Source organism: Ornithodoros turicata, chromosome 5 (genome assembly GCF_037126465.1).
Source record: "Ornithodoros turicata isolate Travis chromosome 5, ASM3712646v1, whole genome shotgun sequence".
NCBI lineage: Eukaryota > Metazoa > Arthropoda > Arachnida > Ixodida > Argasidae > Ornithodoros > Ornithodoros turicata.
In genome coordinates this window covers 22642192-22664885 of record NC_088205.1, presented here as the reverse complement: position 1 = coordinate 22664885, position 22694 = coordinate 22642192, and the positions used below count along the sequence as shown (strand labels likewise).

Below are 22694 nucleotides of genomic sequence, written 5' to 3'. Positions count from 1 at the left end.
GCGGGACATATCGGGACGATCAACCTTTCATTTGCGCCGTCATTTACCGCGACCTTTACAGAAGAGAGTCGGCATCCATATGTGTGTAAATCGCCAGTTTTCCATTCAAATTCACTCCCCCGTTCTGCAACATCGAGTTGAGAAGTCAGTAAGTGAAATAAAACGTATGTCGGCTGCAGGACTTCGGAGTTCAGATGAAAGAAATAATGTCCTCGTATGTCATGTGGGAGAGTACGCCGACCGGCCAGTTCAAGGACTGACAGGATACAAATGAGTGGAGGATGAAAAACCCCATCCTGTCACTATAAAAGCACACGTGTGCAGAAGGCGGACTCTAGAGGGCAATAAAATATATATGCGCTAGTACCAAGCCCACAAAAAAGCGAAATCCTTTAGCGTGCTGACCAATCAATATTTTGAGAAAGGATTGCGATTCCAATCGCGCACCGTATGACCTCTCGTGACTGTGTTCACAGCAAGCCTGAACACAGCAGTTGATGCCATGCTTGCAGCGAGGCTCTGTTCTTGGAGCACTGTAGCCCTCTGGCCTGGTGGCCACTCAGTCCTCGTTCGTGTTGGATACTGTGACTGTCTCTGTCATGACTGACATTCTGCTGTGACTATGTCGAACATAGCCCTCCTGCAGACAACAACAACGTATCTATTTTGCACCTTATCAACGCCTTGTGACCGTGTAACCGTATGTATGATTTTTCAGTTTTTTTTTTCTTATTTCTTACCTTCCTTCCTTTCTTTTTTGAATAGCAAGCCGACCTCTGTCGGACTGACTTTTCCTTTTTTTAAATAAATCTTCGTATCGCCCCCTTCCCCCTATTTTGCACCTTTCTTCTAAAACTGAGCGAAATAACGTATCAAAAACAATGGAAGTACTTGTGCACAAGTCAAGCGTGTCCTTGATGAGAAGAAAATTAGACAATCTAGCTGGTATAATGACAAGGAGAACATTCCCCTGAGTGGCCCTGTATCCCGTATCCTTGGACGCATCGCGCGCTGACCAGCTGCACTGTAGAGTCGTGGACACACGGCATTTCTCTGGACGGCTTACTCAACAGCAGCTATTCGCAAGAATATAGTAGTACATGATGTAACGAGACACAGGGCGACGAGCACTACACTGTCATCAACTGCCATTCTTTAATTAGCAAGTAATTCTTTAGCAACGTTTGTGGCGTTGGCACCAAACCTTCCCTTCCCTATTACTCCCTTCCCTGCTCCCTTTCGAGCGTTTGTTCTGACGCTCCTCCTTCTCTTCATTCTTCAGTTTTGTATACTGTTCTGTACCTTATTCGACGGCCTAGCCTATTTGTTTCTTCTATGCATGCTGTATCGATGAGCTGTAGGCTTCCTTCCACAGCTTCGTTTTGTGCTCTGGATTCCATCCCTGCAGCAGTCACATAATGACAGCACCATATATGACACTTTTGACTCGTGGGTGGGATGCTTCTTTTGAAACCTGTCGCTGAACACTCACAATTACAGCAACGAGAGCTCTTCGAAAACGACAGTGCACGTCTTCTTGATACACCAGGACATAAAAATGGGCTAAGGATCTCTCGCACGTTCTGACTGCTGTCCAACTGTAATCTCTTCGCACACTCCACGTCTGTGGAACAATACAGCCACATAATTGACACCCTTTAGCGTTCATTTTCCTTTCATTTCTCGTGAGAGTTCTTCCCTTTCAGAGGTCATCCGCGAGGTGGCACCACGCGGTCACTCAAATTCCGTGGTGGGATGCGATGCGCTAAAAGCTGTGTTCATTTCCTCGCACCTCAGGCGTGGTGGTGTGGGCGCGCTGCCGATCGCATACCGGTAATGCTGCATCTCTCTAGGTACGGCGGCCCTTTTTTCCAACGATGTAATTTAGTAGGAACGCGAGGTCGCCCCTTAGCTTCGTGAAAACGCGCGAGAAGGGAAGACTGTTCAACGCTTGCTCGGCATAGCATGGGTGCAATTAGGCCCTGGTGTGAAGGTATTGCATTGCAGGTTGGCCTGGTTTCGGCTCCGCTGTTTACGAACGGGTGCCGTACGCGGAGTTTCTGCAACTAGAGTGATATATTGATGATAAGAATCGTGGAAGCGATGGGAGGGTCAATGCGCAGGCGTTGATGGACAGTGTGGGGTGAAGGCGAGGGCGTGATGCATGATGGCAGTGAAAGGTACTTAGCCAGACGAATAACGGGAATTGCATGGCACAGAAAGGGTTGATGAATGCTGTAGAACACCCGTACGGCGCGTTATTAATGAGCGCCCTCGACACTTCAGTGTGACGGGACGCTTCATTCAAGATTTATCATTATCGATACAATCAGTGTCTGAGTTACCAAGTAAGAAATAATCAATGTACGGTTGATGATTGAAATTTGTGCTTTTGTGTTTGGACGGTGCTATATTAAAGCTACGGTTTTCGTCTGAAGAGCGAAACAGAAACAGACGACAAATGAAAAACGATAGGGATGAAGGATAGGGATGCCTGTTACTTCCAACTGCTCCTCTGGGAACAAATTACAATTTTTCCCTCTCGAAACTACGGCACATTAAAGATGGTGTCCGGACAAAAAACGCAGTTGAACTGAATGTGCGATCGGAATAACAGTGGATGCCTGAAATACATACAACCGGAATATTTCTGAAACCGGAATGTTTTGAAACAGTCATTACAAATGACATTCGAGAATGAATTGAATCGGATTTTGCAGCCGGCTGCGCGCTCCCAGCTGAATTCAGGCAACAGTGTGCTACCGACGTCACTGGATTCTGTTACGAAGGCAGGCTGTCAGTCAGTCACAAAATGCGGTCTTCCGACTGGCAATCTGCTGCCGAACAGTCGATAGAAACATCTGCTTCATGCTTTCTGGGGCATCCGATTGCGTCCAGCCTGGCGACGCCGTCAGCTGAGCGCTTGGGAGTCTCGCCACCAATGGTAATGACAATTTCGTCACCGGAAGAAGCGAAGCAGGGAAGGGTCGTTTCAATCGGAAGCTGGCAGTTGGTCTTGAATTCGATGTTTTTGATGTCTTATACATAAAAAAAAAAAAACAAAAAAAAACACGAACGAATTTTTTGAAACGTGTGTGTGTGTGTGTGTTTTCCTCTTGGAAGGCATCTCCAAGTGAACATCACATTAACTTTATAATTCCGGATTCTTCGCGGACACCACCTCTAAAGAACTATCGCTGTGTGCCCTATTGAGTTATAAACCGATGATACAGACCAAGAACACAACTGCGAACAGGAAAAACAGTAAGACCAGAAAAGTTAGATTTGAATAAGACTAATTTGGTGCCCAAATTGAGGCATTGTAATTAATAAATCGTACGCCTCGCTGGAACAACTCAGTAACTTAATCGAGATGAGAAGCAATTTAGCAATAACGACGAGGCATTTCCGATTAGACGGCGTATTACCATTTTCGTCAGGCACATGGTTTGTCACAGTTCACTGAATGGTGTTGAACCCTGCCTGCTGATTGCGAAAAGCTCCCGATTCGATCTGAGAACAACACATCATATCGCGCACGAGAAGGCCACAGGACAGCCAAACTGCGACATGCCGTTACAGAGACCGTAATCGACTAATCAAACATTCAACCATGTCCAATGGGTCAAGTGTGGATGGCAGCAAGAATAACTATTCAGGAAATTCTGTCTTGCTCCGCAAGGATGTTTTGCTAAGATATCAGGATGTTAATCACTCGGCCGCGAGCCGTATTACGAGTGCTGTCAACAGGAAAGCGCACTTTTACTTTGAAATGACGCGGCCAAGCAACAGCAATTACATTGTTCAATGTCACGTCTGCCTCATTAAAACCCGCTTAATAAGAAGAGAAAGTAAGAGGACGAAGAGGAGAGTGATGAGTGTGTGCCAGAGGGAAGTTTTCCAGAATACTGAGCATCAAAACGACCTTGTCTGGCAAATATGTGCGCGATCGGACAAGCTGTCATCGACCCACGCTCTCTTTCACGCGACAGGGTCATCCTTCCAGGACGCTTCTCGTTTGCTGAACCATACGCAACCCGTTAGCGGCAGGAATGATGAGTGATAGGTACATGATATGTGTCAGGGATATAGCAAATTCTTTCACGCAGAAACTTACAGATTCATCAATAAAAATAAAAATAAATGCACAATTATTTTCTTACGAATTTCTGTAAGTTTTTTCGAAATTTCTCGCAAAACCTTCCCACGGTAGCAATGTGGGGCAGGTAAACATTGCTTCCAGCACCGTGTGTCTTAGATTTCCGGCGCACGGCAAAAGAACCTCGGGTGGTCGAAATTATCAAATCAAATCAAATCAAATCAAAATATTTTTATTTGAAGCTTTAGGTACACATGATAAGTGTGGGACAGCGAGGACAATCCGCATCCGCATTCCTCCCTAGCGGCACGTGCAGCATGTCGCCACACAAATAGGCTGATACACCTTACGTGGATATCTACTCCAATTACCTATGCTCGCATAAATTTAGTCGACGATTTCTCTGCTCGTGCGGAGCACGAGGGATACGACACTGGTTTTAGGCGCGCCAGTTTCACAAGACAATGCATGGTAGGAATCACATTTACATTTCAACATCGCACGCAGCAGCGGCATGGCCGACTGGGTTAAGGCGTCTCGCTTGTTGGCGTCTCGCTTGTTGGTGTCGTGCTGACTGGTAGGGCGTGGGTTCGAATCCTACCACCGGCTGTGGTGTCTGAGATTTCCCCTGGGTTTTCCGAAGACTTTCCAGACGAATGTCGGCACAGTTCCCCATGAGGTCGGCCCAGGGTGCCATACTATCCCCCCTGTCCCCCACTCCTGCTGTCCCCTCTCCATCTGTCCTCATCTCATCTGTACGTCGCTCATAGCCACAGTTGCTTCGCGGCGCTAACACGAAAGTAAAAAAATAAATACAAGCATTGAAATCTAAATATCTAATAAGAAATAAGAATATATATAAATATCATCGCACGCTGAGAAGTAGAAATACCAGATTGGATTGGATTGGAAAATAAAAATACCCAGAGATGCCTCGCCACCCAACATATTCTGCTACTCCCATACCAACCCGCTCTCCTCGTAAAGAAAAAGCTGCTCTTACCTACATTTTCAGGCATTCCTACGCCACTAAACAGTTACGCTTAAACATTTACGTCCAACCCCGGCTATCGACTGCGCCGACAAATTCCACCGCGTACAGTTTTGTATTGAGGTGATTGACCACTACACAAACACGCACATTACGACAGAGACAACAACCAGCGACGAGACTGCTGCGCACGCATTAATATTTCAATAATAACGACGTCAGAATCCTTTCACTGAACGAATTTGACGGATGTATTTTTAAACACAGCCTGAGTTCCCCCCCTGTGTCCAAACCGCATTAAATCTAGCCATATTAGTTCTTCCTCTCGTTTTTAAACTTTCATCCTTGCAACGCTTAATCTGCCATCCATCTTTTTCGCGGCTACGCATTCCGGGATTAGCCACGCGGTGTACGTTCATTACAGAACACATGTTCGCTTGCGACACACTCGTGTTTCGACACAGTAGAAAATGCCTCACATTCGTAACCACCAAGATACTTTTGTGCAAGAATCAATGCCACAAGAATCAACCAGAGAAATAACCGGGAGAGCCGCGAACGTACGCCGTATCCATCATTGGTTCTCTTTTCTTTTTGGGATGGAAAAAATGGCACGGCGTTAATAGTTGTTGTACAACAACAGCGATTTCATTGTCTGATTATCGAAAAGCAATATGTATGAACAACGCATGCAGTTATAAAGAAGAAAATGTTATGAACTGATGCGTGAGAATGGTCCAGCTATTGCTGCATAGTTGAGCTGAAGGTGGCTATCTGATTCGCTGAATGTGATTCCGTGACAACCGCGAAGCAGCTGTGGCTTTGAGCGGCGTACAGGAATGAATAGATGGAGGGAGATGTAAGGTAAATAGCACAGGCTGAGTCAATTATTTAGATGACCAGAGCACTTAGTGAAGTAACGTAGATGAGGCAAGCTATAGCTGGTGCGAAAACATTTAAAGCGACCCAGAAAGCCACCTTAAATAATTTCTGTTTCTGACGCATTATGAGAGGATGTGACTTGACTTGACAACTAACACAAGTATTTCTCTATCTACGCAATATTTTTACTTACAAAACACACACACACGAACATCAACGCGCGCGCTTCCGCTCAACTCGCTCCGGAGGGCGAAACAAGGAGGAGGAAGAAGAACTACGTCACCGGTGATGTCATTACGGTCAGACCATGCTCCAATCGGGGCCGGCGCTTTCCGTCTTTTTTTCTGTTTTCGTTTCTTTCCCTGTTCTTTCTAGAGGGTAGCGGACGACGTTTCTCTATACCAACCAGGGGACTGGACTGTAATGACGTCAAAGCCACCCGGGCGGCTACTTCCGTGCATTGCCACCGTTGCGCACGGTCGCGATTTTTGAAATCGAATTCTGCGATATTTATGCATCTCTCCAATGAATCACTACGCACAGTGCAGGTTTTAATACGCATGCAGGTTAACGGCTTGGCTTGAAAAAGAGCAGCGAGATAAGTGCCGTACAAGTACGCCAGTTGACGAAAACTTCCGCAAGCGCCGGTGCCGTGAATCGAACCCACAGCCCTGTCTGGGTGCCGGTCAGGTGTGCGTCGCCATCGCATCGCACGCTCGTCAACGTACCGATGCCTTGTTCAAGAGGAGGCAGACACACCATTCACTCTGGCCACATTCACTCTCACATCAGTTGTTAAAAATATCAATTTTTAGTCAGGTACGTCGCATGCAACGCTGGAAATGTTGGTGCCGCATGCTTAAGAAGCGATCAGCACAAAAACAAGAGATTGTCCCCTCCACATCTTGTTTCCTATTGCAATGATAGCGTTCACATGCGCACATCCTATACCGCTTAGTAAAGTTGTCCACTTCATAAATTCTTGTTTGACGAACTAGCACTTAAATTAGGGTCTTTTCAGACAATGTGCACACTTTCCCTGGTAATACCACTGAACTGGTTACAGCATCAGTATGTACATACGTACGTGAAATCAACTTGCACAAACATCCAAATGTTTCACGAACATGTAGAATCAGTAAAAACGCACGTAGGTTGGACTTCAACGCGATTTTACTTGTATCACAAAAAACTGCAAAGACACCACAACAGCCCGCAGCCCCTTTGCTTACACTGAGAGGTGCTTCACGGCCATACACCGAGTGTATATGGTCGCGCATTCTGGACCACATAAATGAAACTAACGACATTTCTTGTCTCCCGAAAGCAACGAGTATAAATCGCCGTCGTATAACGTCACGTTCTACTGGAGCCGGAAAGTGTGCAGCTCGTTTTTCCTTTTCGGTGCGCGCCAGCGACAAACTTGTGAAATTCCACCATTCCAGGCGTTGCGATTTCGCAAGGAACGCGCGTTGCTTTTCAAGCGTACAAACGTCCTTGCGGAGGCCGTGCGGTGAACTGATGTCTGGAGTAACCAAGATATACACGTGCGCACGCGAGAAGCAGAGCTGAACAAAGACGTCAAGGAAAAGTAGAAAAGCAGATACGAGGCAGTTGCAGAAACACGCGTAGTCTGCAGGACACACACAGGGATGTAATCAGGCCCTTGTGAGGTGGAACAACTTGTAGATTTTCGTACGCGGTTGTATTGAACGTGTTTACTTGAAGAGCCACTGGTCTTTTAAGATTGCGATCTGATATATTTTGTGATCTAAAGATCTTTCGCGAACCGCTCGAAAGCTAAAAATAATAATAATAGAAGAAAACCTTCCGATTAGTCGATTACACCTACAACCATTCTTAATCATGATGACTCATTTCGTAAACTGTTGTTCCTACATATATGTCATAGCTATGTTGCTGACGCATTAGCGAGTTCATGGTACGTTATTGCCCTTGCGCACGTAAGGGATAGCGTTGGTGGAGTTGTGCGCACGCGCAAAACATAAAGAGAGCTTCCCGCATTCCGCAGAACCACCAACGCTATCCCTTACGAACGCAAAGGCGACAGCAATGGGAGCCGAGGATATAGCGCATGCGCACTGAATGCGCGGGAAGAACACAGTAGCTGCTGCGTTTCCCTCTTCACCCTAGGGGGTGCGCTGCGAACGGCGCTCGTTCATTGGAGAAAAGTAACGCTACAACGCAATGATGTGAACGGGGACTACGACAGCGGCAACGCGAACTCATTCCGCGATGAAACGCACGTACAGACAAGTTTTAGACGCAAGCGTAAAACACAGCAGTGTGAACCAGCCTTTATTGATCATAAGTCATTCCCCAAATTATAGATTGTATAAGTATTATGACTATGCTCATATTATGGTGAGCTAGAAGGACTGGTGTGCTTACCGGCCTATCCAATGCATGGGAGCGCTTGGTCGCGGAAATGGCACCCGGTGACGTAAGATTGTTTACATGGATGCGCTGACGCTCGCTGCGCGCCTTGCAGAACGATTTTTGTGGTGCTCCGAGATGCTCTTCTGCTTCGAGTCACGTGCCTTCCCGTGAAACGCGGAACCTTGCACCGTGCTGACTAAGAAACCAAACAGCGTCGGTGGATGGCCTATCCCGGCGTCACGAGCCGCGAGCTCTCGCGCTGTTCAACTTCGTTTTCGTTTGCTTATGCTGTCTGACGCTTTCTGCATGATGCTTGGAACATAACATTATAAATATACAAACGCATCATGGCAGCTTTCAATGCCTTCTAACACTCTCCATTCCTCATATTAAAATAAAGTTGTTGTTTCGATGCGTTTCGTTGGGTGTCTTAGAGTATAGTGGTACAGGCAGCGCTGCTGCCACACATCTAAGCTATACACTTGTAATAATACCCCTTCTACAGGTGGGCAGGAAACAAAGGGTGCGAGTGGCACAAAATATTTAGCGGTTGTAAAGGGAGGGGGGCGATCCTGATTGTATAGTATGGGTACTTGGAGGACGCATTTGGAAATGTAAAGCACACAGTCCCGTGATTATATCGCTTAAGTATAACCAGACTGCTTATTTTCCTTGCGTTCAAGATATCTATTCATACGAGGAACAGCATTCAGGCACAAGCATGACAGGATTCCGTCTCCTGGAAGGAGTCCACTACGGTATCACCGCTGACCGGGACACCACGGTATAAGTACCGCAAGTCGGCATAGACTCATTGCCGATATTAAATTTTCATACATATTTTTAGCACAGTTTTTGGAAAACTTCTTTGGTTCCTATAACTTAGAGCACTTGAAATGAGCTGGTGTGGCTCGAGCAACACAACGTGCAGGGTTAGAGCTTCCCAGCCGTGTTTACGTCAAGCGAGGTTCGGATTCGTGTCAACTCCGAACAGTCCCGGGCCCTGAGTCGTTTCCTAATTGCTTATGAAACCTACGTTCTGTAATTGATTATGGGTCTCTCGTTTGGTTTCCTGAAGCTACAACGAGAATAAAAAGCTTGAAATGATTCAAAGACGAGCCATTCGTTTCGCGTACAACAAATTTTCCCCTTTTGACTCACCAACTCAAATGCTCCAGTCGGCTGGGCTTCTGAATCTTCATGTCAGAAACAAAATTATGTGCCTAAAAACTCTTTGGCCTATACTTAACGACGAAACTTGCATTCCCAATGCCAAGTACTTGAAACTTTCCGACACTGGTAGTCTTCGCAGAAAGCACACCAAACATTTAGTGCAATATCGCTTCAAAACAAACTGCTTACGGTACTCGTTTTTCTCTAAAACCATTGAAGAATGGAATAAGTTACACCAGACGGCCATTGATTGCGACACCCTCCCTTCTTTTGTCTCCTGTACTACTGAACTTTATCGTGACTCATAACTGTGTTTCCTTTATATATGTGCCTGTGTGTATGTATGTGTATATGCATATGTATAGCTAACTGAGTACAGCTTCATGTTTGTTGGCATAGCGTTTTCCTTTTTTTTTTTTTTTTTCATTATGGTTATCATTGCTGTTGCCGTTATATTGGTAGTGGAATATGCGCACTCTGTATGTCCCTCCTTCCCTGGCGAGTCAAACGCCAGAAGTATTTCAAATAAATAAATAAAATCCTGGCAATCCCCTTTCAAGGAGTCTCATTGATGCTCCTTTTATGGCGTCACGGTGCTCGCGTCAAGTGATGTTTGACGCGATGCACTGCATCATTTCGAGAATGCTGATGGCACCTGACAAGATTAGAGTCACTAAATAAGGAAAGATCACCGGCTGTTGTTACTAGCTCGCATCGATTCAGTGTTACGCCTTCCCCCGATGGTTTCGCGATAAAACTGTATCCACATATATGTCTTTGAAGCCGAACAACCACGGCAATGCAACGATCAAGCAGCGTACCGTTTACATTTCTACAGTTCCTCTGTTCCTACAGTTCTACAGTTTCTACCACCTCTCTTCTCTGTGCAACATTCCTTATTCACAAAGGCATTATTAAATGATTATTTTCTGTATTTTTTTTCTCAACTCAGACACCTTCTGTTCATAGATTTTGAACAGACACCTTCTGTTCATAGAAACGTAAATTTCTGATGATTCTTCACCTTCTGTAATTGGGTGTTCCTTGTTGGGTGGTAGTTCCTCGACAATTTCAAACACTCTGAATGTATTAACATGTATCGCTATGTTTTCCAAAATGGAAAATAGCTGATCTCAGCGGGAACGACATCAGTTGATTTCCAGAACATATACTATATTAAATCATTACATTAAAAACGAAAATATCACTGCAAATTCCTAGGCAGAACCCTGCACCGACTTCAAGCACGCCCCGTTGTCCGCAGTTTATCAAGTTTATCGAGTTTGTCAGCGTGACACACCAGCACGCGCACATCTTTCTTTCCCTCGAATTTGCGGCGTACTGCTTCAATTTCGCCTATCGCAGGAACTCTGGAGTTGTCCGCATTGCTCTTTGCACATAGGGCCACGTGACCACGAGGGCGCGCGCGGCGAGAGCGAGCCGAGCCCTTCGTAGCCACCTGTCGCCAGGCCCGTCGGCACGACCCGTTTGCAACCGCCGTTCAACACACCAGTCCTTCTAGCTCACCATACTCATATGTTTCTTTTTCGTTTCCTTCTTCGTCTTCTGTTTCTTTTGTGTGTGTGTGTTGTGCCGTATTCGACTTCGGTGCGGTTTGCTATTAATAATCACTTAGGTATTGATTTTGTATTATTATGCTGTAAAATAAATAAATAAATAAGTCAAGATAAAATGCTCCAACTGTGAAGGTACCGTGGTACACATAAAAGGCCAAGAAAGCGAATAATGGAGGAAGAAAGAGAAGGAAGCGGCCATTCGCGAGATGTGAAAGCGTGGTGCAAGGGACAAAGGAATACGGGACGAATTCTAGCTGCGTCATAGCCATGTACGGGTGCACGTTACCGGAGAAGGCCAATGAGAAGGCGATGCACACGCCACTTTAGGGAACAATTTTGCATGCTACGGGCACGTCCGTGAGTTCCGAAACTAACCAGAAAGCGGTGTAGTTTCATGACCGGCTCCCAACTTCAGCTTCACTTTCAGGTGGATTAGGATGCTCCATCTCATTCCTTCCTGCATCGCCGACAAGCAAACATTTCTCATGTTTCTCCACCGCCATTTCTACCGGCGTCCGAGTTTCGAAATTGACGAAGAGTCATTACCGAAGACGATTACCGTCCGGCACGACTCCACCCACGCTTGCGGACGCTATCATCGCGCTCGCTCTGAAAGTCTCACGCCAGCCGATGAGAATCACAATAAAGAACCGAAAAGAAACCGAAGGGAAACAACGAGGAACTCAGTGGGCCACAATGGCTGCAAAAAAAGGCTTCCGTGGACGTTTAAAAGCGGTGGCAGCCAGTTGTCTCCCATTGTTTCCAGCTAACTTCTTGCAAGCCGCTAAATTGGAGGCAGATGGGGGAACGATTTGCAGCGTGATACGATATACTAACGGCAGTGGCGGCTGCGGTAGGAGATACAATCTGCGGTACGCGATACGGGGTCTACGCACACTGCCTAATGCTCCCTTCTGACCACGATGTACTCCCGTGTTCGAGAGTTATTTTTGCGAGGAAGCATTAGGTCGTTCGGCATACTTTGCTTCGATCATCTCTTTTTCTTTTTGTCTCTGGGTTAGGGGCACATAAACTTCCGAGTATAATGTAGGTTACAATAGGCTCAACGGGACTTGGGTGTGCGTGGGTACGTATTTGCGTGAGCATGTTTCGGCCATTCAAGAATGTTCTTCGTGTATCACATATCGAGGAGGTCTGAGAAGGTTCGCTGAAGCCACTACATAAACCAGTTAGTAATTAGTAAAAGTAGTAGATACTAGTTAGTAAAAAGGGAAGTAACTTAGTTATTAATGACTCCTTAATGCATTTAACCAGTAGCAGTGATTAATAAATCTCTCTGGATTGGATTGGAAATGAAAGAAAAATATGGATATGAATAAATATTTCTCAGAGAGCAGCACGTTGAATACTAGTCGGTGACAGGTAGTGAAGATCCGTCTCGTTTCGCAAATCAGAGAAAGAAACAGCACATTCTGAAGTAACTGTGTGTAGACAGAAACTATAGTCACAGTTACTTTCGAACTTCGTACATTTTTCTCTCTGGTTTCGGAAACTGTATGGTCGCATCTTCGTTTACTATATCTGTCGCAGACTGGTTTTCAGGATGAAAAGTTGCGCTCCGAGAAAGGGTTATTAATTACAGTTACTGGTTACTTGCTCAGTACGTGAGTATTTGTAACTAAATCGCTTCCTACGACTCCTATAAACTGTACGGAGTACAAGCTGAACCCATTACTGTACTCATCACGACGCCTGAGAGCAATGCTACCAGCTTGCACGGCATTTCGCCATGAACTCAAGCTGGAGCAAAACACTGCAGGAAGCGTGACCGTTATATGTGTTATCCGTGACAGAAAGCTAACATGCACCTATTCCTCCTAGATATTTGTGCGGCTTTCAGTCAACCTATAGACGTTACTATAGCTCCCCTCACTTGAATCAACTGCTGTACACATCTTATTTCGTCATCTAGTCCCTTAATAGTACCATTAACTTTTACTTACAAATAAAGTCCTCATTACTAACTGTTTATAATGAATGTTAACGTGTTAAAGTGTTAATACAACGAATCATTTCGGAGAGTGGTAGATAAGCAAGGGTCAAAAAAAAAAAAAAGGAAGAGTGCACTTTGGTAATAGAAATAAGTAATATTTGCTTTACTCATGACGATGATTGCAGCAGAAAGAAAAATACAGGAAAGGAAATACAACCTCAACACTATTAAAACATGCAAATTCTATTGTTTTATGACGTAATATTCTCTCCCTCACAGCTGCATTCTCCGACTTTTCGTAGTTGACAGATCAATCTCGCCCCTCATTTCTCACCGAGGGTATTTGTACCTCCACAATGCACAGCCCGCTGTCTTTCCGCCGCCGAGAAACAATGCTTCGATACGTTGCTCGAGATAAGGAGCACCTACACCCCATGGTCGGTCACTTAATCTCGCAGAGCCTGAATTTCAACGACTATGTACGCCACAGCAGAGGGCGCCTGAGAAGTTGGGAACACCTCACGAGTCGTTCCGCTTGATCTCTCTCCACATTGTTTGCCCGGTGGCGAATAAACAGAGGTGTCTGTAGCAAGAGGCGAAACATGACTGAGCGCACGCAACACTAGTCCTGTTCATATGTAACCGAGTACAGGTTAAATAAGCCTGTAGATCTAGTTAGCGCTATAGTAACGTATGGGAGACTATTTTCCTGGAGTATGAGCCTGGATTGCAGTATTAGCTCATTCGTTAACCACACCGATTAACGATCATTGTGAGGGTCTTGTAAAGGGTCTACTGAAAGCTGCAGTCGCGCGCAGTCTATTTTAAAGCGATGGCTTGCAAATACCGTGTAGGTCCGTCTGTGACTTTATGGGACCACGTGACCGTTCACGTGCTAACGTCACGTGATCGCCGCACTGTGTTTGTGGTATGCTGGAACTATGTGTCGGAGATTTCCGGCGCACGTCAAAAGAACCTCAGGTGGTCCAAATTATCCGCAGTCCTATACCCTGCGGCACATGCAACATGTCGTCACACTGCGCAGACAAGCCTTACCTGTTACATGTACCGTTATTACCACAGCAACAATGCAAGAAGAAGAAAAAAAAGGAAATAATCAATGCCACCTACAGAAAACATTGAAGGTCGACTTCCAATAAAGGTTTAATAGCATCTCTAAAAGACATTCGCCAGAAAAAGAAAGAAAGCTATTTTCCGCATTTAAATGGCGCTTGGCAGAGTGGCGAAAGATGCAGACGATTTTCTTCTCTCTCTTTCTATTCGCTCTCTCTCTATTTCGAAGCAGAAGAGGAAGTTCAGGCAAGCATCGTGTTGGGACGCAAAACTTGTTGTAGTGCGTGAAAAAGTATTCACTTTGATATATCTCATACACCTGTCTCTCTGTGTGTTTTGGAATAAGAGTACGGAAGGCCCCCATATGTAGCGCCTAAGCGCTCGTCTGCACTTGAAAAAAAATAATAATAATAATTAAAAAAAAAGAAAGAATGAGAAGAAGTAAATCGTGGAGAACAACAACAAGTTTATTTAAAGATGATAAATTGCGGGTTTCATCGCCTGGGGCGACACTCTACCCGAATCGTGGAGAAATTACAGCTGCTAGCTGCTTAGATTGCAGTTCCACCCCATTTTAGTCTCCTGATCTGAAACTTACTCCCCAACACTGCAAATAGTCCCTAAATATCGCATAAACTTAATTCTGTACGTTTAGTCCCAAAAGGGGCTAATATTTGTAGCAATGCATCTACTCCCCAAAAGGGCTAAGATTTCTCTTTTTCTCTTGGAATGCACACTCTTCAAAAGCAAATAGGTGTGTCCTACGAGCGTCCGGTCTGAAATCGACATCACAGGAATCGAAAGAAGTTTTAACCCAATGCAGGACATACTCTGACTTGGACGTGGTCTGGCTTATAACAAAGAGCGTTGTCCAGATAATAATGTAGCGAGCAAAGAATACACTATAGATTAATTCATTACAGCACCGCCGTCATGAAAGCGTCACCTGCAGCTCGGGTTACATGAAGGGCTTCGTGGCACTGGCTGCATTGTGTGTGTCCGCCTTGACGGGTAAATAACGGCGGTGCAACCATGCGAGCGGAAAGCGAGAGGAAGGGGTCAAGGATTCTTCTTTACTTCGCACATAACGGTATTCTCGCTTCTCTCCGACGACTGCCATCGCTCCGGAGACAACTATCAAAAATGGGCAACAAAAGGTGATCGGGTAACTTTTTCTTAAGGTCGCAATCTCTCGCTTTTGATCGATGGTTATTATGCTGAATCGGTGCCAACTGGTGTAACTGCAAAATTGAAACAGATGAGCGCCTTTGTTGGAGGAAGTCGCGATATTTTTTCTCCTTTCTCTCACACAAATGTGAAATGTTGAAGGACGTCGTAGTGTGAATCCGTGCTAGATGTTAATTTGCTCAATGTTTATCGCAACATACAATATTAGCTGTACCTTTGGTTGACGGTACGGTATGTAAAGTAATAAACACTTGTTCGCGGCGTCAGTGGCACAGTAGCGTCGTAGCACAGTTACTTTTTTTACAACATTAACTTACAAATTATATACTTGTTGAGGGCATCGTAGGGTGTGCACCTTGTGCAGCAATACCAGGTACAAAAGGCTTTTGCACCTATAGAGAAATGTATCGTCCGCTAGATGGAAGCTTCATTTTTTATGTTCATTGTGCTGCGGACTTCACTTTTGGCATCTCTCTGACAACTATCTCATGAAGACGAAATTCCTCCTAAAGTTTTAAGCTCGTCTTACGACGCTTTTTGCTTTTCAGTTGTGTAAGAACGTGGACTGCCATGAAACATCCACAAGAAGTGTCTCTATAATATCTATAGAAATATTTCGCTTTGATTGATACACATCGCTCCTTCAGGACGAGAGAAGGTTACCAGAAGTTTACCATCAGGAGCTCGTGGCACGTTTCCAATATAGGTCGTTCGCAAGGCCGATCGATACGAACTGCACAGCACGTGCATGCATCGCTGCCACTTCAACAGAATAGTGAAGGACATTTTACTTCCAGTTGTTCTTGCAGACAGACAGAACTCACAAAGGACGTTTTAGTGAACGTGTTGATTCAGAATACAATGTGGTGTGTGATTGTGAGACTCCGTTTTGAATTCAAATAGACGTTGGTATTCTTCCAATATTGTTTCACTGAAGCGCGTTTATTTTTGTGAGAGAGAGTGGAATAATGCACGCTGAGTTGTGTTCCTGTCATTCTAGATATTTTGACTGTGCACTAAAATGGGAGACTGATGCTGCTTATACCGTTAGGAAGTCGCATGCCTGCCTGAATTCCCCCTGAAGTCGGCCCAGGACGCGTATTAACACCCCTGTCCCACACTCCTTCCCGTTGTCCTCTGCCCATCTTCCCACGCCTTTACGCCGCTCGTAGCCACAGTTGCTTCGCGGAGAGAGAATCAAATGACAGCTCTGGGCCTTTCACATAGCCATCGACATCGTTATATTTAAAGTTCGCGCGCTCCAAAGCCGCTTTGATAGGCTCGCGCGAGAGCTCGTGGCGAATCATGAGCCGAAGTGACGCATTTAACGCGCGTTATAGGATAACCAGCTCGCGTGGCTCAGTGGTTAGCGTGCTGGCTATGTCATGCCGAGGCTGGGAGGTTCCCGGGTTCGAATTCCGGTGCCGGCTGTGCTGTCTGGGGTTTTTCCTGGGCTTTCTTCAGACGGGGGGCTTTCAGACATATGTCGGCACAGTTCCCTCAGAAGTCGGCCCCGGACGCACATTCACCCAGGGCGTTAGTCGTGTCGTTGCCCACCTCTGTGAGGCCGACAACGGCGAGCCCTTCCACCACCACCAGCGTTATGGGATAACGCCAAGTTGAAGACCGGGCCCCTGGAGTACCTCTTGCAGGATACCTTTTTTTATCCGTGTTAGCGCCGCGAAGCAACTGTGGCTGTCAGCCGCATACAGACGTGGACAGATGGAGAGAGAACAGCAGGAAGCAATGGGGGACAGGGCGGTGGGTGGGCACAACAAAAATAGTCTCGAGTGCTTGCTACATAAGGGGAAATGCTTGTCTGTATTACAAAAAACTAGATTACTAGCACTCTTACTGTTCCATCTGCAGCTCGGGGCAATTATCGCGATCTCGGAAGCATATTTCCATATCCGGTGTAACGGGACTTTCTCTAAAGAGGTCACTCGGACCGTTGAGAGCAAAAGCCACTTCGCTTCTTTCACTTTTTTGCTGAAAGGATATCAGAGAAATCAACAAAGGAGAGCGCATGAGCAACAAAATGCCCGCCCGTGGGGGTGAACCGTCCGGAACAGGTCTTGCATAAAGGAAACCAAAATGCTGCACGCGCTCTGCACATCCGCCAACAAAAAAATAAAAAATAAACAATGGTACAAAGCAGTCACGAGATACATTCTGGAGCGTGAAGCGATGAATGCTCGCGTGCTTTGATTCCTATAGGAACGACTGGATTGAATCATTGGTAATCATCCCAGCAGTAGTCCCCTGTCTTTGCTGAGGAGAGACAGTGTGATTTCGATTAGCGGAACGGACGACAGCATGTACTATAGTAGGAAACTATTAGAACAAGCATTTGGGGGTATCCCCTTATCCCGTCTGAGCTGATTACTGCAGAAGGCTTAGTAACGGCTAGCCTCAGGTATAGCAGAAACGGAAGAAAAAAAAAGCACATTCCGGCATGAAATACACCTTGAGCATATCGTATGGGCATCTCATTTCAGTCCAGGAAATTAATTACATATCTGGGCAACGCATCAAGCAAAACTCGAGCTCACTTACAACAGTAAAGGGCATATGTATACAGTAAAATATAATACCCAAGTTATAAGTCTCTTTGGTCACGTGTGCACATATTCCCGTGATGTTAATCAAATTTACAGATACATATCTTTCCCTGACATTGCGGATGACATTGAGCCGTTCTGCATAGTTAATCGGGCGTTGTCCCGGAAAAAGAAGGTTTCCACCTCTGACATTGCAGTCACACGAGATGCATGCTATAAGGCCACATTTCAACGCATGCGTGTGCGGGTTAATCCTTCACGGCGTGAGATTTATCTGAAAGGGCGTGGCGATGAAAAAATGCTTCAGTTTTTTAATCAAAGGTGACTGCTCACTCTTTCGAGAGCCCCTGTGAGGTGCGGCTGTCAATCAAGTGCGAACTGTGCGATGTCTGATTGATCGAAGAAATTCGTCATACTCTATTTTTCTCCGGATGAAAAAGAACTGAAATACTTTAAAGAAATAGGTGATGTTGGTGTCGTAGTCGCTGGACTCGAAGAACAGGAATGGTCAAATGGCATTATGCGTCGAACGCGCTTCAAGTTGTCAACAGGTTGTCTTGGGTTGACTTGACGGTGATAGGTTGAAAGACGCGCCGTAATTGGTAGATTAAAGGCCTTGGGAGACAGAACATGCTATGCTAACATACTTCAAAATGCGCTAATAATAAACTGCCAGACTATGAAGCGGGATTTTGTACACAATGTCACGATGGTAGCGCGAGTATGCATGCGGAAGAGTTACTCAATGGCGAATACGCATGGGATACTGGGCGTTTGGCATGAACTTTTAGTTATACGTATATTTGCAATGTTCTAGCGTATAGGAAGACGATTGTCGCCAGCAAGCTTGTTGGACTTATCTTATTAGACATATCCTATTATTGGACTTATCTGCTGATAATGATGGTGATGGTGCTGTGATAAAGAAAAAAATGGGGATGTTAGTTTCGACGAAGTCGAACTGGTTACCCCAGAACGCTTACACACAGAAAGTACAAACAGATGAGAGATGATGAACAGAGATGATGATGGAGTTCAGCATGTAGTTCAAAAGTTTCGACCAAGTGAGTGTAAAATGTCGGAATCGCTGGGGGCACACACAGCACACATTCAGCGAGTCATAGAATGCCCATAAGCCCGGTTGCAGGTAGAAAATCTTCAAGTGCCCTCAGCGCCTTGTCGGACGACGGAAGACCTAACAGTTTTGTGATGTCGAAGACTCGGGCGGGAGTCCACACGAGAGAGGCTCGCCTCTAATACCCCTCGAGCATACTGCTGATAGTGCATCATTCGCAGCAGACAAGCTTATGTTATAGGAAGAGTTATTAACACTCATGATAACAGTGGTTCGCTATGTTATACGAAGGAACCCATGATCGTGCCAGTGCGACTTCAAGGAATACTATATCGTGTGCAACAGTTTAGAAGTGGGTGCGGCGAACTAGATGTCGTACAAGTAGGACATTTTATTTCTGTAGAACTGATTATTTAATTGTTTAATTATAATTTATTCAATTGTTAATTGTTTCATCCGAAGATGTCGCTTGAGGCTTCCTAGATTCATTCAACTGTTTCACAATACTTCCCCGCAGATAACACATTGTGGGTTGCCACTGATGCCTGTGAATCTCAAACCGCCGGCCTCGGTGGCTCAGTCGGTAGCGTGTTCGCCTGGTGATTCCAATATCGCGGGTTCAAACCCGGCCGAGGACGGTGGCCACTTGCTGGAAGGATACAAGTTGCCCAGACACGCCGTCTTCAGCGAGGTGTCGCCGTGTCGAGAGTTCGGTGGGCAAAATTAATCCAGACCCGACCACTGTAGCGTCACTCATGATCACAGCTGTTTCGCGACGTAAAGCCCCAAATTATAAATTAATTAAATGCCAAGTCAGTGCAGGCTTCGAAGTTTATCCGAGGTACCTCAGACTTTCCAGGTGCTTGTAATGCTTTCGAAACATAAGAGAAAAGCAAAAGCGTGGTGCGGAGGAAGCGTGGTCGGGTTGAGTATAGCAGGTTGAGCCGACTGATGAAGGAGACAGCTGCTGGCTCTACTCTTTGCAATGACCGTCAGCCACGGCATCCAGGACCTGGTCCTGCGATCTCGACATCAATCCTTATGCCAACGATCAAATATCGCTCACGGTCCGACGACAAGGCTGTCCGAGAGCGGGCATTGGTATGTGGTCAAGCTACACTCGCGGGTGCTGAACAGTATCCTGTTCGCGGAACCACAGGACAAGCTTGCGGCTTGAGAAACGCTACTCAAGAACATCAATACTAATTATGTCAGCTGTGTTGCTGTGACTACTATGACTACTACTATTATGCAATACACGAATATATGCGATACAAATATGCATAAACATAGTCTTATATGTCCATGATGATGATGATGATGATTGAAAGAAAAAAATGGGGATTGTAGCCCTCATCACGAGCGCCGGCTACCCCAGATCACCTAAGCAAAGGAAAGGAAAGGAATGCCAGACACCCATCCACCCACACCCACTGGAGATGTGTTGAAGCGGCGACGAACGCCACAGTCACGGTCAGAGCCCGTCTAACAGCTTGGTGTCCCTGAAAAACTGTGTAACTGCCCGCAACGCTGGCAGTTGAGTGCTCGTTGGCCATGGGCCCAACACCTTCTGCACTCCGAAGGGTCGATTGTCAACCCGGCTTAACGCGGCTACAAGTCTGTCACGACATTCAGAGTATCTCGGGCACATAACTATAATATGTTCGACGTCTTCGATAGAGCCACAGACTGGACAATTGGGAGAGTCCGCCTTCCCAAGCCTGTACAGGAGTATTGCACTGTATGGCACATTGAGCCGGAGCCTGTGAAACAATGACGTAAGCTGCCGTGGCATGGATGTTGGGAGGACTAGGGCTAGTTCGGGGTCAACCCGGTGCAGAAGGGAAGATCAAGCCTCGCCACAAAACCATTGATCTTTTGACAGCTTATGGCTCAGAGACTTTAAGGCACTCTTGGCGTCCGCCTTCGTGAAGTAAACACTGCGGAATGTACTATTTCCATGTGCGTTTCCGGCGTTGTGATCGGCCGCATCATGTCCGGTGATCTCACAGTGGCCAGGTACCCAACGGAAAATCACGTCATGGCCAGCGGTTACTGCTTTGCTGCTGTCACAGCGGTGCGCATCTAGTATGTCATTAAGTACAGGAGCTGAGAGGTGGTGTATACCCCGCGTCATAAGGGTCTGTAAAGCGGCTTTAGAATAACAAAAAATAACCCATTTTCCCTGGGAAGGCGCGCACGAGATATGCTCTATGGCTAGAAGAAGAGCGTGTAGCTCTGCTGCTGTGTCGATGAAGTTCGATGCGATAGTCGAGCACTGCGCACAGTATTCGACGCTGGTATAACGAAGGCACAGGCGGATCCTGTAGATATTGTGGAGCCATCCGCATATACCGCGGTGCGATCATCCAGACGTTGGGTCAGTTCCAAGCTCAGCTGTCGCTGCATGCAAGCAGGTGAGGACTTCCAGACCTGTGTTAAGTGTCTTTCCACTGTCCTGTCAAGTGTCACTCCGACGTGTCGTTAAGCGCGTTCCGAGAAACAGAGACGGAACCCCGATTTTAGGGACTTCAAGGGACGAACCTCGGCCTGGAAAGGGAAATGCGGGCAGATGCTCTCTGGACGCCACTTATGGAGGGCTGCTCCTGGCTTTTGGAAATAAATGTAACTCGTTGTTAGTCATACTCTATTGTAATGTGTCGATAGTATCTGCATCATCGGGACGGGCAACACTCACCGCCCCCGAACAAACTCAACTGCCTGGAACTTCTGTATTGACTCTGAGATCGTATATGTCCATTGTCGACAAGACAATGGGGTAGGGATAAACAGCAATGGGGTAGAGTATCGCCTCCTGCGATGAACCTCCCCACTCTCCAAAGTCAAAATCAAGTTGTTGTTGTCGACAAGACTAGATATGTACACAAGATATAGATGTACACTAGATAGCTACATGTAATCATGAGGCTCTGAAGCTGTATGGGGGTTTCTAAGGGAAAGTTTGTTACATTTAATTTAAAAAACACACACAAAAAGTACATTAGATACTATATACTATATGTACATATATCCACAGTCAATATAAACAATCATGTTGGTGTGTATGTTCAAATGATTATATGCCACCAAAAGTTGTTCCCCTATGGAGAGATTGATAAGTGCATGGCTATCAGACGCGATCGACTATCTCACACGATGATCTTATTTGGGACAGGTATAATGTTCTACACATGATTACACGGCAGTAATTTTTGTTTGTTGATCAGTAGGTATAGGCTTCATGATCAGAGCAAGCGGACGGTGGTTATCGCCATTCGATACGGGGTCACCACTTTGTTGCGCGTGTCAGAAGAGGAACGTGCACCAGGAAGTCGCGGCGAAAAATGATTTACGCGTTATCATTACAGCCGCAAAAATTTGTCTTTCTCGAGCTCTTCGTTCGTGCAATCGCTCGGGGACGGATGGGCATGGCAGTGTTGAGAAGTGACCGTCGTTCCATTCTTGGACGCCTAATGGAACCAGTGGCCTCGTGCCAGTGCATAACGGACATTCCTTGCACATCATGCTTACAAGAGGTGACCTAACGCTCGCTCTCCGGGTACCGTGAAATATCTCTCGTCAGGATGCCGCCTTAATTCATCGGATGCGACTCAATGTCCTTGTCGCTGTTCAGTTGCTGTATTGCTCGCGCCAAGTGCCATTACCCTGATGATTTTGAAAATCTGGAACACATACTTTCTATAGTATGTAGTATTACAT

The 22694-nt window shown here is 45.9% G+C and overlaps 1 protein-coding gene and 2 long non-coding RNA genes across 3 annotated transcripts in view; 2 read left to right on the top strand and 1 right to left on the bottom strand.

Annotated features, from left to right (window-relative positions):
• Window positions 1-22694, bottom strand: part of LOC135394226 (uncharacterized) — a 225320-nt gene that overhangs the window by 7977 nt on the left and 194649 nt on the right. The gene's annotated exons all lie outside the window — the stretch shown is intronic.
• LOC135394224 (uncharacterized) overlaps window positions 1-22694 on the top strand; it is a 247129-nt gene that overhangs the window by 90899 nt on the left and 133536 nt on the right. The window lies entirely within an intron of this gene.
• LOC135395382 (uncharacterized) lies at window positions 15076-16259 on the top strand. Its single transcript, XR_010423051.1, has 2 exons — window positions 15076-15307; window positions 15887-16259. It is a non-coding gene; the product is annotated as an uncharacterized LOC135395382 (long non-coding RNA).